Source organism: Anopheles funestus, chromosome 2RL, assembly GCF_943734845.2.
Source record: "Anopheles funestus chromosome 2RL, idAnoFuneDA-416_04, whole genome shotgun sequence".
NCBI lineage: Eukaryota > Metazoa > Arthropoda > Insecta > Diptera > Culicidae > Anopheles > Anopheles funestus.
The window spans coordinates 62484824-62498605 of NC_064598.1; positions in this window are offsets into that span (position 1 = coordinate 62484824).

Below are 13782 nucleotides of genomic sequence, written 5' to 3' on the forward strand. Positions count from 1 at the left end.
ATTGATTGAAGTGTCTTTCCCGTCCGATCCCATCTGGCAGCGACACGATGAGCCCTTAATCATCATTGCTTTATCACACAGAGAGGTTGTTTTTGCTGCCGAGGGGTGGAATAGGGTTTTTTGGTATGAGGTGGTGTTACAAAAAAAAACAACAACAAAACATCGACAAGCATCGCGAACCAGTTGCTCGAGTGAACGGTCGGATATCGCGCACAGGTGTGATAAGTCGCGTAAACTCTGCCAAGTGTCGATTTTGGACAGCATGAAGAGAAGGCACATTAAACCTTGGGGGGGTTGATAAGCACAGCAAATTAGCTCTGTGTGTGTTTGCCGGGAGTGGAACACTTGTGCGTTATCACATTCGTGTTTCTGCTCTCGTTGGGTTACGCCTCGGGTGCGCTTGTCCGTGAGTTCGGCGTTCAGCTGTACTGGCTTGAGTGCAGATATACTTAACCTCGCTCGAGTTCGTATGACCCCGCGAACAGGCTACCAATATTACATTTTAACAACTTTATTATAAGTATAAATAAGAACATTATCCGGGGCGGCCCGGTGGTGCATGTGATAAACGGCGCCGGTCCACACGGCCGGACCGGGTTCAAATCCCATCCGGACCGTCCCCCGTAGCATGGACTGACTATCCGGCTACGTGGTAAAAAATAAGTCTAGTAAGCCAGAAATGGCCGGTGTGACCTGTAAGGTCGTTAAAGCCAAGAAGAAGAGAAGAACATTATCACCCACAAACTAATGATCTGAAGCAGCGGAAGCATTGTTGCATTTTTGTAAAAGAGAAGCAATCTGAAACAGTTCACCTGTCGCTGAAGAATGTCTGTCCAAGGGCTCTAATAGTTAACAGCTTAATGTAATGAGTTGTCCGGTTCACAACACAACGAACTAACGCTGAGATCTGAGAGTCGGTGAAATAGCAATCAAAAAATATCTTACGCTAATTGACGAGCACATCGTTTTGGCACCTTTTGGCAGACAGTATTTCCCAGGAACTGGTGTAAAGTTAAAATCCTTGCATTTCCGTTAGTGACAGCCGTGTCATGCCACGTTTGCCCTGTGAGTGTAGGAAAGGGCTACCCTATACGGTAGGTCAAAGCGAGTACAAATGAAGATGAAACTAAAAAGTGCACCGATGTGATTGCACTTAGCATCATGTGAGGGTTCCTTAGTCGAGCAGCTTATGGGGCGTCTGACATGCAACAGATGATGCTATTTTTCGCCCCTTGCAATTATGTGTTGCACTATGGCGAAAAATGTCCTAGCTGGCAGATGGAAGCTGCTGATTCACCTGTTTACTAGCCGCTACTAGCTCGTATGCTTCTGTTGACACGTACTGTTAGGGTTTCATTTTCTTGGTGAGATAGTTTTCAGAGAGATGCACTATGCATACAAAGTTGTGAAAATTTGAAATTTGAAAAATGAAAATTTTTGTGTAGAAAAATGAACACTGGTAGGTCTTCTGCATTGCTTTTTCGTTGCATTGCAATCTTATATGTGTTGGCCTAGCATTTTTGGTTTTTCTTGACTTTTATTTACCTGTGCATACAGTAGCGGATCTAACGGTGGGCGGAGTAGGCGGCCGCCTAGGGCCCCGTCGTTTGGAGGGGCCCCGAAAGACAACAGAACATTTCATACGTAACGGAACCCGAGCAGAAGCATCCCCCTCCCCCCGCTCATCTACTACTTATCGAACACCAGAGGCCCCTTTAAAACCACAAACGAACGTTTTCCAAAGAATCATATGGATAACAGGTTCGGCGGTGACGAGGTTGTGAATGTGTGGACCTGCCAGGGGCCCCTTTAAACCCAGAACTAACGATTTCCAAGGAATAATATGCACAGCCGAGGCCCCAGCGCTATGAATGGGTTGTTCTTCCTTGAAAACCATATGTACAGGTTTGCGAGTGTGTTTTGGCTAACGGTCACTGAGCACCCCCCCCCCCCCCCTCCTTCCTCGTTTGCGGAGTTGTATGGGCCCCGAGCAGGTACAGTAGGGGCCTCCAAAAATGACTCCCCCCCCCGGTCAGCACTTTTAAAATCATTTAAATTCTCGTTTGTTTTTCAAAATTCAGTTTCATCACAGTTCGACTATACTTTTTTGGGCCCTAATTACCATTCCGCCTAGGGCCTCCGACAAGCTTGATCCGCCACTGTGTGCATAATCAGGAGGAGGTATAAGGACGGGTTTTAGTACCGGTTCCTGTCGATTGAAAAACCGGCACTGCCAACTCAGTAACGTCAAACCAATAGAGGATCATATCTTTATGAGGCAACATAATATTTAGATTATGAAGTGGCCCGTTGGTGAAAATAGTAACGGTGGTGGTCTTACAGGCAGTATCAAAACCCATCCGGAGACCGTATCATCGTACACAGGACAATCCTTCTAAAGGTAAAGGTGATCATTTAATATAAATAAAGTAAAATAAAATAAAAGAAGAATATTTTACTTGTAATTACAATATTAGAAAAGACAAACTTAAATGAAAAATTACGGCTCATGTTTTAGCACTTGTTTTAGACGATGTAAAGAAAACATTGTCTATTATGAGCTATTAAATAATTTTTTTTAAATTATTTATTTTTTATTATTTTTATCATTTTATTCATATTAGTAAACTAGCACACGCAATATGTGCATTGCTAGGCATAAAAATACTAGAAGGTTGCGTGAAAAAGAAAAACAAAATTTTGTTATAAAATCTTTGAAATGACAACTAGGAGAAGAAGGAGATATGTTACAAATTCTTGTAATGATTAAGATTCATGTACATCGATGTATTTATAGACATAATTATACTTTACAAACTGAGTTAATGTAGTAATTAGACAAGTGTTAGAAAAAGCACGTAGTGCGAAACAGAAATGAAGCAAATATTATTTTTTTTGTGTACAGGCAAAAAGGACCTGTTCTAAGGACGAAACATTAATAAACAAACAAGCAAGTGATAGTATTCCATATATTTTATCCAAAGTTTATGAACATGAGAACATTTCTTACCTGGCCAAAAATTTGTGAGTTGTTTTTTTTTTTGGAAAATCCCAAGACAATTCACCGTACCACCAGGGAATAAATGGATTCCCTCCAACTCCACTTTTGGTGACTGATCAGATTCCGCTCATTGAAATGCGTCTGTGCTGCATGCTCTCCTTCCGATCGCGTAATGGGAATAGCGTACAGGGAAGGGTGAGCCTGTCCGCCGTAGTAATGAAATCATCTTTCCGGTCCGGTTGATGATTCACTTTACGCGCGAGCTACACCGAAAGCCGGCACGGCATTTCATGGTGGCGAAAGGTTTACATATTCAATCCGGGTGCACACTTTCAGTGCCATTGTCCAGGGTGGGTATTAAAGTGGTTGTTGCAAAGGGTAGGGAAGCGAATTCGTTGAGTGTAAGGAAGGCATGATAATAAAATAAATAAAAATCAATATTACAAAAACCAGGCGAATCAAACGAACAGTTCCTCTGACGATGGCATGGTCAAGAGTTCTGAACAAAAAGAAGACTATTTACTATCGAGAGAAGAAAACAGCACACAGACACATTGCAGTACCAGAACCGACACTCAATTCCAAAAATTATCGCCGTTTATGATCGCAACTTATGCTCTCGCCCTGTGCGTCAGGCGTAGCGATCTTTACGATCGAAAACAATCGTCGAGTGGGAGCCGTTTCTCACCTCATCCTCGGTTCCAACGCGCCGATCTCGCTAAATAAAGACGAATCGGTAGCAGTGCGATCGACAGGATTTCACCGCGTCATGCGTAAGAGTGGTTGTTACCGATCGAATGTGAGATGAGATTGATTGGTTTTTATCTGCCGTCCTAAATCAGCAACCGGTTTTCCGTGCGACGACGGAGCAGAACGTACCGCAGGTTTAGGACGAAACAGCCAACGCTCGTTTTCATTTTCTCGAACGTACCTCGTACTGAGCCGGCAGGCAAAAGAGCGAAAAAATGGACCCACCGGAAAATCGTGTTTGTATCGAAATGCATCAGTAATGTCAGCTCGCGTTCGCCGATCGACGATCGTCGATCGTCGAGGTGATCTTTTTGAATCACACACATACGCACACATAAGTATATACAAAGAAGTAGAGAAATAAAAAAGGCGGTCATTTTTTCCGCCGGTTCTGACTGATTGGGTCCCGGTATCGATCGTAAGGATGAGCTGGAACGCGGGCAGAAGGAATGCACGTTGCGCTGCACCTCTAGAGCAGTGTCGCCAGCAGCGGACGGCAAGAAGTATAAAAGGATCACTAAAATATGTATCGCGGAACCATCCGTTCGATTGGCGATCGGAGATCGATGATAAAACAAAAACGTACGAGCTGCTAGCGGAAGTCGGCACGGTAACGAACGGCTGTACGGAGGACAACGGAAAAATCATCGAGATCGTTATCGGGTCGGTTTTGGGTATTTTTTGTTGTTGTGAGATTTCGATTGGTTTTTTTGCCCTGTTGGTTTCATCATGATTTGGACAAGTTTCTGGCGACGTTACGGTAGCTGCCAAATGGGGCTGTCGATTTGTTTTGAAATATTTGTGGTTTTCGAGTTCGGTTCGGCGCGCTGGCTAATTTAAAGCACCATTCGATGTGTCACATACGTTAACTAAATTTCACGTTTTGATTACTTTTCATATAAAACTATAGTTTAATAGCTCGTGCTAGCTTCCTGCCAGCTACAGATTTGTTATCATTATAGCAGCAAAATGAATCGTGAATTTGGAAGCTTATGACAAACACTTGGTTTGAATTAGAATTTTAAAGTTTTATTCCTCATGTATGTTCTTCTTCTTGGCTTAACGACCTTACAGGTCACGCAGGCCATTTCTGGCTTACTAGACTTAGTTTAACCACGTAGCCGAATAGTCAGTCCTTGCTACGGGGGGACGGTCCGGATGGGATTTGAACCCGGTCCGGCCGTGTGGACTGGCGCCGTTTATCACATGCACCACCGGGCCGCCCAACTCATGTATGTGTATAGCTTATTAAGCTTAAACGAATTATTGTAAAACATTGTTTAAGAAATAATTTTCCGTTTCTAAGAAGCAAAAAAAACTTTTCGTTAAACTAATTAGCTTTCCTGAAAAAGCAAAGCTTATCGCTCTATCCTCCTTAAATCCTTGAATTTCACACGCACTTAAGGTATTCAACAATTGTTAACCTAAATGCGATATATTTAAATGTTTTTCCTCTCGTACAAACTTGTATAATGTGTAAACGTGATTCATTTTAAACCTATCCAGTGCTGCAAAGGATTTAGTTGCATTAATTACCGGTAGTGGAGTCACCGGTCACATCCATACCCCGTTGGTCTCTTATGTTGGTGTACAGGGGCCAGTGAGTCGACCATTAAAAAGAAGCGATCGATAATCGAATATATTGAAAGTAACCGCTTACAATCATTTCTCCATCGAGCTGGGAACTAATCGGGCCTAAAGCCGGTGATAAATGCCGCATCAAACGATCTGGACCACCAAGCTAGCAGGCAACTGTCATAAGTTTACGGATTTCAGTTTCGGCCTGAACTTGGTCGATAATTAATGTTCGGAACTATCGGTTAATGATGAGCTTTAGGTGGTATTCTTATGGGTACATGAGTTTAGGAGAAGATATTTAAATTGTATGTTTTTTTATGTTTATTTGCCTCACTGCCTTCGTTCATATGCAGGATTAAACATGAATAGTTTTACTATTTGAACCTACTTACGTTGCACTGGCGTGTGTATTTTTTCTGCTGTGCGGACAAGAAGAACTCGTGAGATATGTTTGTTGGTGGTGGATTTTTTTTATGGTGTCGCATCCTTTAAAGGGCTTCTTCGAACACCTCGATCACCGTTTACCGCTTGTGATCTAATTTACTCGCGGAGGTCATACTATAATTTAGCGTATTAATTTGTTGCTGTCACTCGCTCGGTCTACAGCAAACAACCCGAATACGGCAAACGGTTCAAACGTTAGCGCATCAAACGCTCAGTCCGGAGTCGATTTCCGGCTGACCGGATTCGATCCGGGCATGAGCGTGTGGGCAATGCCGATGGATGCGCGGGAAACAACCGGATCGACGCGACGCAACCTCCATAAATTCGTATTAATGTTGTCGATTTTAATTAGCACCATTCATCGCCGGCGTACGAGCCGCCAGCTTTCGAAGCCGGGAGCCATATTTTTGGGACTAATTTTCGTATTATGCGTAAGATTAGCATCATCTTGCCGCTCGTTTCAATGTCAGGCTGTGTGGTTTGTTGTGTGGCAGAGGCGGTAATAGTGAGGGGCATTGTAGTAGAAGGTACTCTGCTGTGCACAGGTGGATGCGATCAAATATGAGGACACTTGCATACGGTTGTTGATGTGATGGCAAGCGAAATGGAGTAGCTTAAAAATTGACAATGTAGATCGAATGCTGGCATGGAAGCAAACAGAGAGCTGTGGGAATGTGTACATTTACAATGCAAGAAAAAATAGACAACAGAAGTATTGTTTTTTTGTGTATGAAAATTTGTAGAAAAAAGATAAAAATATGCAATTTATAATCGTTTATAGAAATTATTAATTATGGCAGTTTTATGACATTTTTTTTAAATAAGAAGTCGTTGTTATTTTGTACTACAACCATTTACAAAATTCAAACAGGGAGGGAATATGATAAGAGTATCGATTACATCGAAAGAACTTTAAAGTTCAGATTTTTTTACAGAAATTTTTAGGAGAATTTCACTTGATTCCTTCAAGATCATTCTGTTTCCGTACATTGTGCTTGTTAAATCGATCGCTAATAAGGTAATCAATGTAAAACAGTGAGGCGTTCAGTCGATTTCATGCGGAAAATGTCACCATCTACACCTGCCGGTACCAAAACGAGTCTTCCCAAGAAAACATACACTTGTCAATATGAACTTCTCGGCCTCTTGGAAAGCCAAGATGTTCGCTTCCCATTCGATTTCGCCCAAGGCGAAATTCCTCCCTCATACGATTAAATAATTTACTACCATTCGTTAGCCATAATCACGTAAACCACAGCGATTTAATGTGCTCGACGATGCGCAACCGTCGACCGGTTGGTTCGTCAGCCGGCTGGCGTCAACAGAACGAACGAATGAAGGAATGATGCTCGGATCGAGGGGTTGACACTGTGGTGGAGAACAGCCACACGGCCCCGAGCAAGAGATTTATGGTGGACGCATTAGAGATGCCGTTTTTTTTCCTTCTTGTTCGGTTTCTACTGGGCGACAAATTAATGCTAAACAAATGCATCTATTTTCGTTCGTCCGACGCTTCGATCAATGTGAAGCGGGGGAGGGGCGTGTAGCTGTGTCCGGGAGTGGCAGTTAGTGCTGGCACTCGTTTGCTAAAGTGCAGCTGCAAAGATGCACCGATGCGCTTGATCGTTCCGTTGCAGCAAGCGCGCGCGAGTGGGTGTATGTAGCATGTGTCTGTCAGTTGTTGTTTTTTATACCTTCTTACATTCGCAACTGAATCGACGTGCCCGTGCAATGATGAGAGAATTGCTGCTGTTGGTTCAGCATTCCGGTTGAGGGGTACAAGGTGGTGTACCATTTGTATGATGAGCTGGCGGGCAATGGGAGATGGGAATGGTTGCAAAAGTGGAGGAAAATGCAGTGTGAAAACAGATGCGCCACATTGGTAGCGATTCCCGTTCAGGGATGCTAGTGCTGTTTGGCGTACTGGCGCAAACAAACCGTGCAAAGTAGCCCGGGACCGGGACCGGTCAACGTGAGCCCGTTTCCGAACGTCAAGTGGACAGCCAACAATTACCGGCAATAAAAATCGTATTTGCTTTCGCTCCACCTCGCTAGCAGGTGAGTACGGAAGTGCTGCAGGTGAGAACTTGGCAAACAACTGCTACCGAAGTGGACGCTCCACTATTCATCAATAGCGAACTTACTATTGACGTCGTCATCTGGAGCGAAATTTCACAGGTCCTAAGGTCTTTGACGATACCTGCTCCACGCAATGGATATTGGAAACAAACTGAAAAACGTGACACTATCGGAAGCCAGTTCCATCGTTTCACATTCGCTCGAAACAGTGGAAGGTGTTAAACGAACCGTCGGATTTGGTCCCGAGAGGATGAGGACGAATGGTGGCGGCGGTAAGGGCGATAGATATTTGTTTGTTTCGATACCTTCTTTGGTATCGGCAACAACCATCTTCCGCCGTGTACCACCAAACCGCATTTCTAGTCGTGGGCGTTGGACAAATACAATGTTTGCGCTTGACTCAAGACACTAGGTTTGAAAACACTTCCTCCCTGGCTGAGGGCGTTACAGCAACAGCTGTAAACATTAGCATTAGTGGTAGGTAGACAGAGGGCTTGTTGCCTGCTGCAAGGGGAATAGAGTTGAAGCGTGGCGTCCTCGTTGCATGGTTTGTTTGGTTCATGTTTGTCCAAACGGGATCCAGGTGGAGTCGTACCGAGCAATTAATATACAGTTGATCAACAAATATAGCGATTCCAATTGCAATGCTTCAAAAGGGTGAAATGGCTGAGCCAAAGAACAATCGTTGGTTGTCTGATAAGTATTGCTATTCTGCAAGTTTGTGGACATTGCGCCATTGTTCTGCAAGAAAAAACACTAACAGATATTTTATCGCATTTATTTAAGTTCAATATATATAGAATGCTCAAGTGGTGTGATGAACACTATTTTTCAAGTAATTGTAGAAATACAAGATGTAATTTTTGTATCATCATAATATGCACCATGCATAACAATGTACAAATAATCTTATTACAAATGTAGCACTAGTTTTAGCGGTTGGGAAATAGATGAAGGTATGATTGATTGTCTTTTTTATGTATATTTATGATAGAACAACTCAAATATATGAAAAGATCCCGGAGCAATAACCCTTTAGGTTAAACCATAGTAGCTGCAAACTTATTGACTTGCTATTGAAGAACTGTTGATTTTTAATAAAACAGCCAACATTTTTAAAGCTGCTTAAAATTAATGCAGTTTTGTTACTTTCAAAAACAAAGTGCTCCAAATTTAAAGAATATTAATTGAAGAAACTGGTCAGTGCGGTGAGGAGGCTGGTCAAGCACATCATGAGAAAACTACCGAACGACCAAACTCTCAAAGAAATTGTTTAATACAAAGCCATAACAAGCATAATTGTCTCAAGACACAAAATCTTTTATATCAGATAAAAAAATCGTATTTCAAACATGCAAATGCTATTTTTTGCATATTAGATGTCTTGTAAAATAATATTTAAAAATGCTGCCTGGTCCTGAAAGGAATGCATTTTGTAAGGGAGTGTTTTTAAGTGCAAATGTGTCCAACATCTAGTAACCAGTGCAACTTTGGAGTATTCAAATTCGAAATTGCCTATCTAAGTGGATGTTGATAAAACTGAAACCAGTTACTCATGGCACCGCATCTGCGTTCTTGCTTTACGAGATGCTAAATGTTATTGGGTGGAGCAAACGGCTTCACGTTTCACCCACAGAACTGTCCGCTCGTTAAGTTTATGTGTGTAGGCTCGTTTATTGCCATCGAGGAAGTGCCCATCGAAAGGAGCGGAAAAGCAGTGCCATTCTGGGGCAGGAATGTTGACAGTCCCGGGGCCGGCGCGCCTGCCAACGCCCGTGTCACAGCAGCGGACAATGAGCTGCAATGGGTGATATATTCGTAACGCGTGACATGCATCAAGTACGACACCCTTCCCGTGGCGGCATCGTGCCACACGATTTAGTATTGCCCGGTGTCGGGGAGAAATTTGATTAGAATCTAGTAACAGCCGTCCCTCCTTGTGCGGTTGAAGTTCGTACAGATGTTCGAAAGCGTGTTGTAAGGTGCGAATTGATAAGGATCGGGAAAATGTGTTACTCCAACTGAGGGTCAATACAGAAGCGTTACGCGTTAGCGTTAGCGTTTAGCGACCAAAGCTTTAACAAAACAATCATATGGAAACGTTCGCGATTTTATCCATCGCATCGTCTGAACTGTAAACAAAAGTGAAGCAAACAATGTGTACTGAATCGTGTGTTTCAATCGTAACGTCAGTATGATAACAGGCTTTTCCCCATACAAAAAACTTATCAACTCTAAAGGCAAAAATCAATGCAGATGGTCAGTACGTGCCGTTGTCTAGCTGTTATATGCCTGGGCCGACTTCAGCACAACGGTCACCAAAGTTGCCGGTACTGACCAATGTCTCAACCCCGTGTCCTCGTCCATTGGACGGTCGTGGTGTGCCTGCTAAATTAATAAATGATATTTTATGCTAATCGAAATCGTACTAATCGCCATAAAGCTTCTGCAGCCACCCGGTCGGTGGGTTAACACGATCCGAACCGACAGGAAACTCGGCGCACTTGGTGTGGACGTTGGGTTGGGTTAGAGTTGGGTTAGCAAGTTCGGGGTGCCGCAGCACGACGGCAAAGGAAACTTTGTAATTGACACCGTTCGAGGCTGCAATGTTGTTGCCAGCGGACGAACAGACACTCGCTGCTGGTACTGCTACTTCGCGCCCAAGGTTAGCTCCAACCGCTGCCTAGACGCGTGGCCCTCCCGTTGTTTGATGGACTACAAATTTATTGTCTAGTCCACTAACACCGATTTCGCGGCGCTGCACTTCCTGAAGCCATGACCGGCAGGCGTGCTAGCTCACGATGGTCGGCACGCAACGGTAGAGTTCTGCTGTTTCTGTGCAGAAAGCGATGACAAATTATTCGACCGTTGGATTCATTCGTAGCGTTAGTGAGATTGATTAGCTTCTTACACCGCACAAAGTGACAGCGAAACAAGCGATGCGCACATTTTGCGGGGAAACAAGGATGAGCACAAAATTAAATACGGATGGTGGATGCACGCTAACTGATTCATCGCGTGTGTGTTTAAACATCCTTGTGAGATGAAAATAAATTGTTGCTCAAGAGGCGATAAAGATGTATGCATAAATTATTCACATTATGGCGTAACGGACCAGCGAGGAACGCAGGTGCTAGAAAAATCCGTTTCCTCGATGAGGATCGATCGGTTAGAATGTGTGTCCGCAAATTAAAAACATCCTTTATGTTCATGAATATGGAAAGGTTAATTGTTATTGATGAAAATTATTAATCGTGAAGGATACATACGTTACAGGGCTTGTTAATCGAGATATTTAATACGATGAAAAGATACATAAATAATTCTTAAATGAACAGTTGCCAAATCAAGTGAAGAAAAAAAATACAAATTTTGTATCAAACATCTAGCTTAACCGAACTGAGATGGAGTGAGTGTCATCGAAAACAGCTTTTAGAGCCAAAACGAGCTGTGTTTGATGGAAATAATAAAAAAATTACGATGTCGTAATACAAATACCTGTGAAAAAAAAATAAAATTTAAAAATTTTAAGTTCTGGTAACAGTTTACTATAGTAAAAACAATTAGAGACTATGAAGAATGTATGATATATATTGTAACTTGTTTCTTAATTTTAAACCTAACAGTGTAAAAATTTTCTTCTGCTATCGATTATTAGGACATACGATTAGTATTCATACCAGCTGACGGACATTTACCCTGTGTGGTCTCCTAATATGCAATTGTTTCGGCTCATTACACGACACTTGAGACAGAGGATCATCAACTTGATGAAAAAAGTAAACAATAATAAATGCAATGCATTGCGATCATACCCTTACCTGGCAATGCAACGTGGCGGAATGCAATACCCAAACCACCCTCTACGAAAAGTCAATGCGAAAGACACTGGGACTGAAAATAAGCCAGAATTAAAAAAGAAAGAAAAAACGATGATTAATCCACACATCAACAACGTTCGTCTGGATAGAGAAACCGGTCAACCCCGTTTGCATCTTTCAATCACTTAATTGTTGTCCAATAAACGGATGGACAGTTTCTTAAACTCACCCGATTTAAGGCACTGAGTGCGAGATGTGCATTGCAAAATTTAGCACGCCTGCTTGCATTACCTACCGTGGCCAGAATTATCATGCGTCTGACGCAAGGACACGAAGCTTGCAGTGAGACAACGAGAGTGAAGCACGCGGATTTTACCATCGCAATGGAAGAAATGGCAACCCAAGTGAAGGACTATGCATATGCAAGTGTTCGACGACTGGGTAACGCCACTGTGAAGCGCCACCAGTAACGCCATTTAATGAAGAGCGTTCGGTGCATTAATTGCTTAGTTTTATCGCGTTCCATCGATTTATGATCATTAATGCAGACCGACGATTTTTTCTGGTTGGGTTTACTTTTTTTTCTCTCCTTTATCGAACTCTGGTATGGTCTGCAAACGTTATTGTTCTCCCGTGGCAGCGTCCGGTGCCGATACAGACATGGTGGTGTATCGTAAGCAAGCAACTGGTCTGACTGTGAATTTCTATATTTGTAAACGGCGGTCCCGTGGAGATCTTAACTTTTCCAATACTTCTCCAAAACTTCCAATACCAGAACAACCGACGAAACTTCAGAACGAGATGAGTTTCGGTCGGTATAACTGCTGGATTTGCTCAAAAAAAGTTCACGAATTAAAGCGATAAGAATCGTAACGGAAAATAAAGTACTGTATCGTTCAAGTGAAGTAAAACCAATCCGAAGACCGAAAAAACGAAGTACACTTTTGAAGAGATGAACGCTTCTTGAATTACGTTGGTGAGAAAAGGCGAACTGGGCACTCCAGTGGTGAAACAAAAACACTGCAAATCCAACCAAACGAAACGGTACGAAATGCTAATATGCAATCAATCCAACTGATGTCACGTAACACGCCCAACAAACCCGTCAACCCGTTCGTTTGGTGGTGAACTGCGGTTACGAACAAATGCAGCTCGTACAGTGCAGTGCACCGTTTATTGCGTTTCGATTTTTTGACAGAATCACGGCAGATCTTGAAATGTGACTGTCAAAAGATAATTTTCGGTACAGGGAAGCGAATAGTGCGTGCGGGTTACTGGGGTTGATTGATAAGTGTGCATTTGGGATTGACAAACGGGGGAGACAAGATTCACTGGTACTGGTTTCTGGAAGAAAAGCATCAATTGGAAAAAAAATTGCTCTGAGGGATGATTCAACTATTACGTAACTCAAAAATTTGTGAATTTTTAACCCCTCCCCAACCCCCTTTCGTAACAAAACGTAATGGTAAAAGTATCCTACCTATATTATTTACGTAAACTAACCCTGTCCCTCGTCTAACACCTTCCCCGCCACCTACTCCTGTCACAAAAATAAAAAAACGGCTTTTAACAGGATTTGTCATACACAATACTTTCGATGTGCCGTTATGTTAAAAGATCGTATCACAGTAATTTTTTGAATATTACATATAATTTTGCTTGAATTTGTATATGTCTAAAATAACTATTTATGAAATAAAAATTTATAAAAAGTTTGTTTACATTAAATAATAAAAAAATAAAATTTTTAATTGAATTAAATTAAAATTCAATGATTAAAAATATTTTGACATTTTTTGCGTTGAAAACCGCCAGCTACATCATTTCAATTTCAAACAAGGGAATATCCTTCTAACCAGCTGAGTTTTTTATGTAATGATTCCTTTTCCGAATGTTATCAATGATAGTAATTCAAGAGCAATTACAATTGGTCGAATAGATAGAAAAAGACTAAAGATTATTTCTACTTCATACACGATACACTAGAATGGCGGCTGGAGGATTGAAATGAGCGTTACCTCCTCCAAGGATGTTCTTTTGGTGTCGAAGAATCGTTTCTGGAGATTTTTACCGGACGATCATGGGCAGTGGTGGATCAAACTTCTTGAA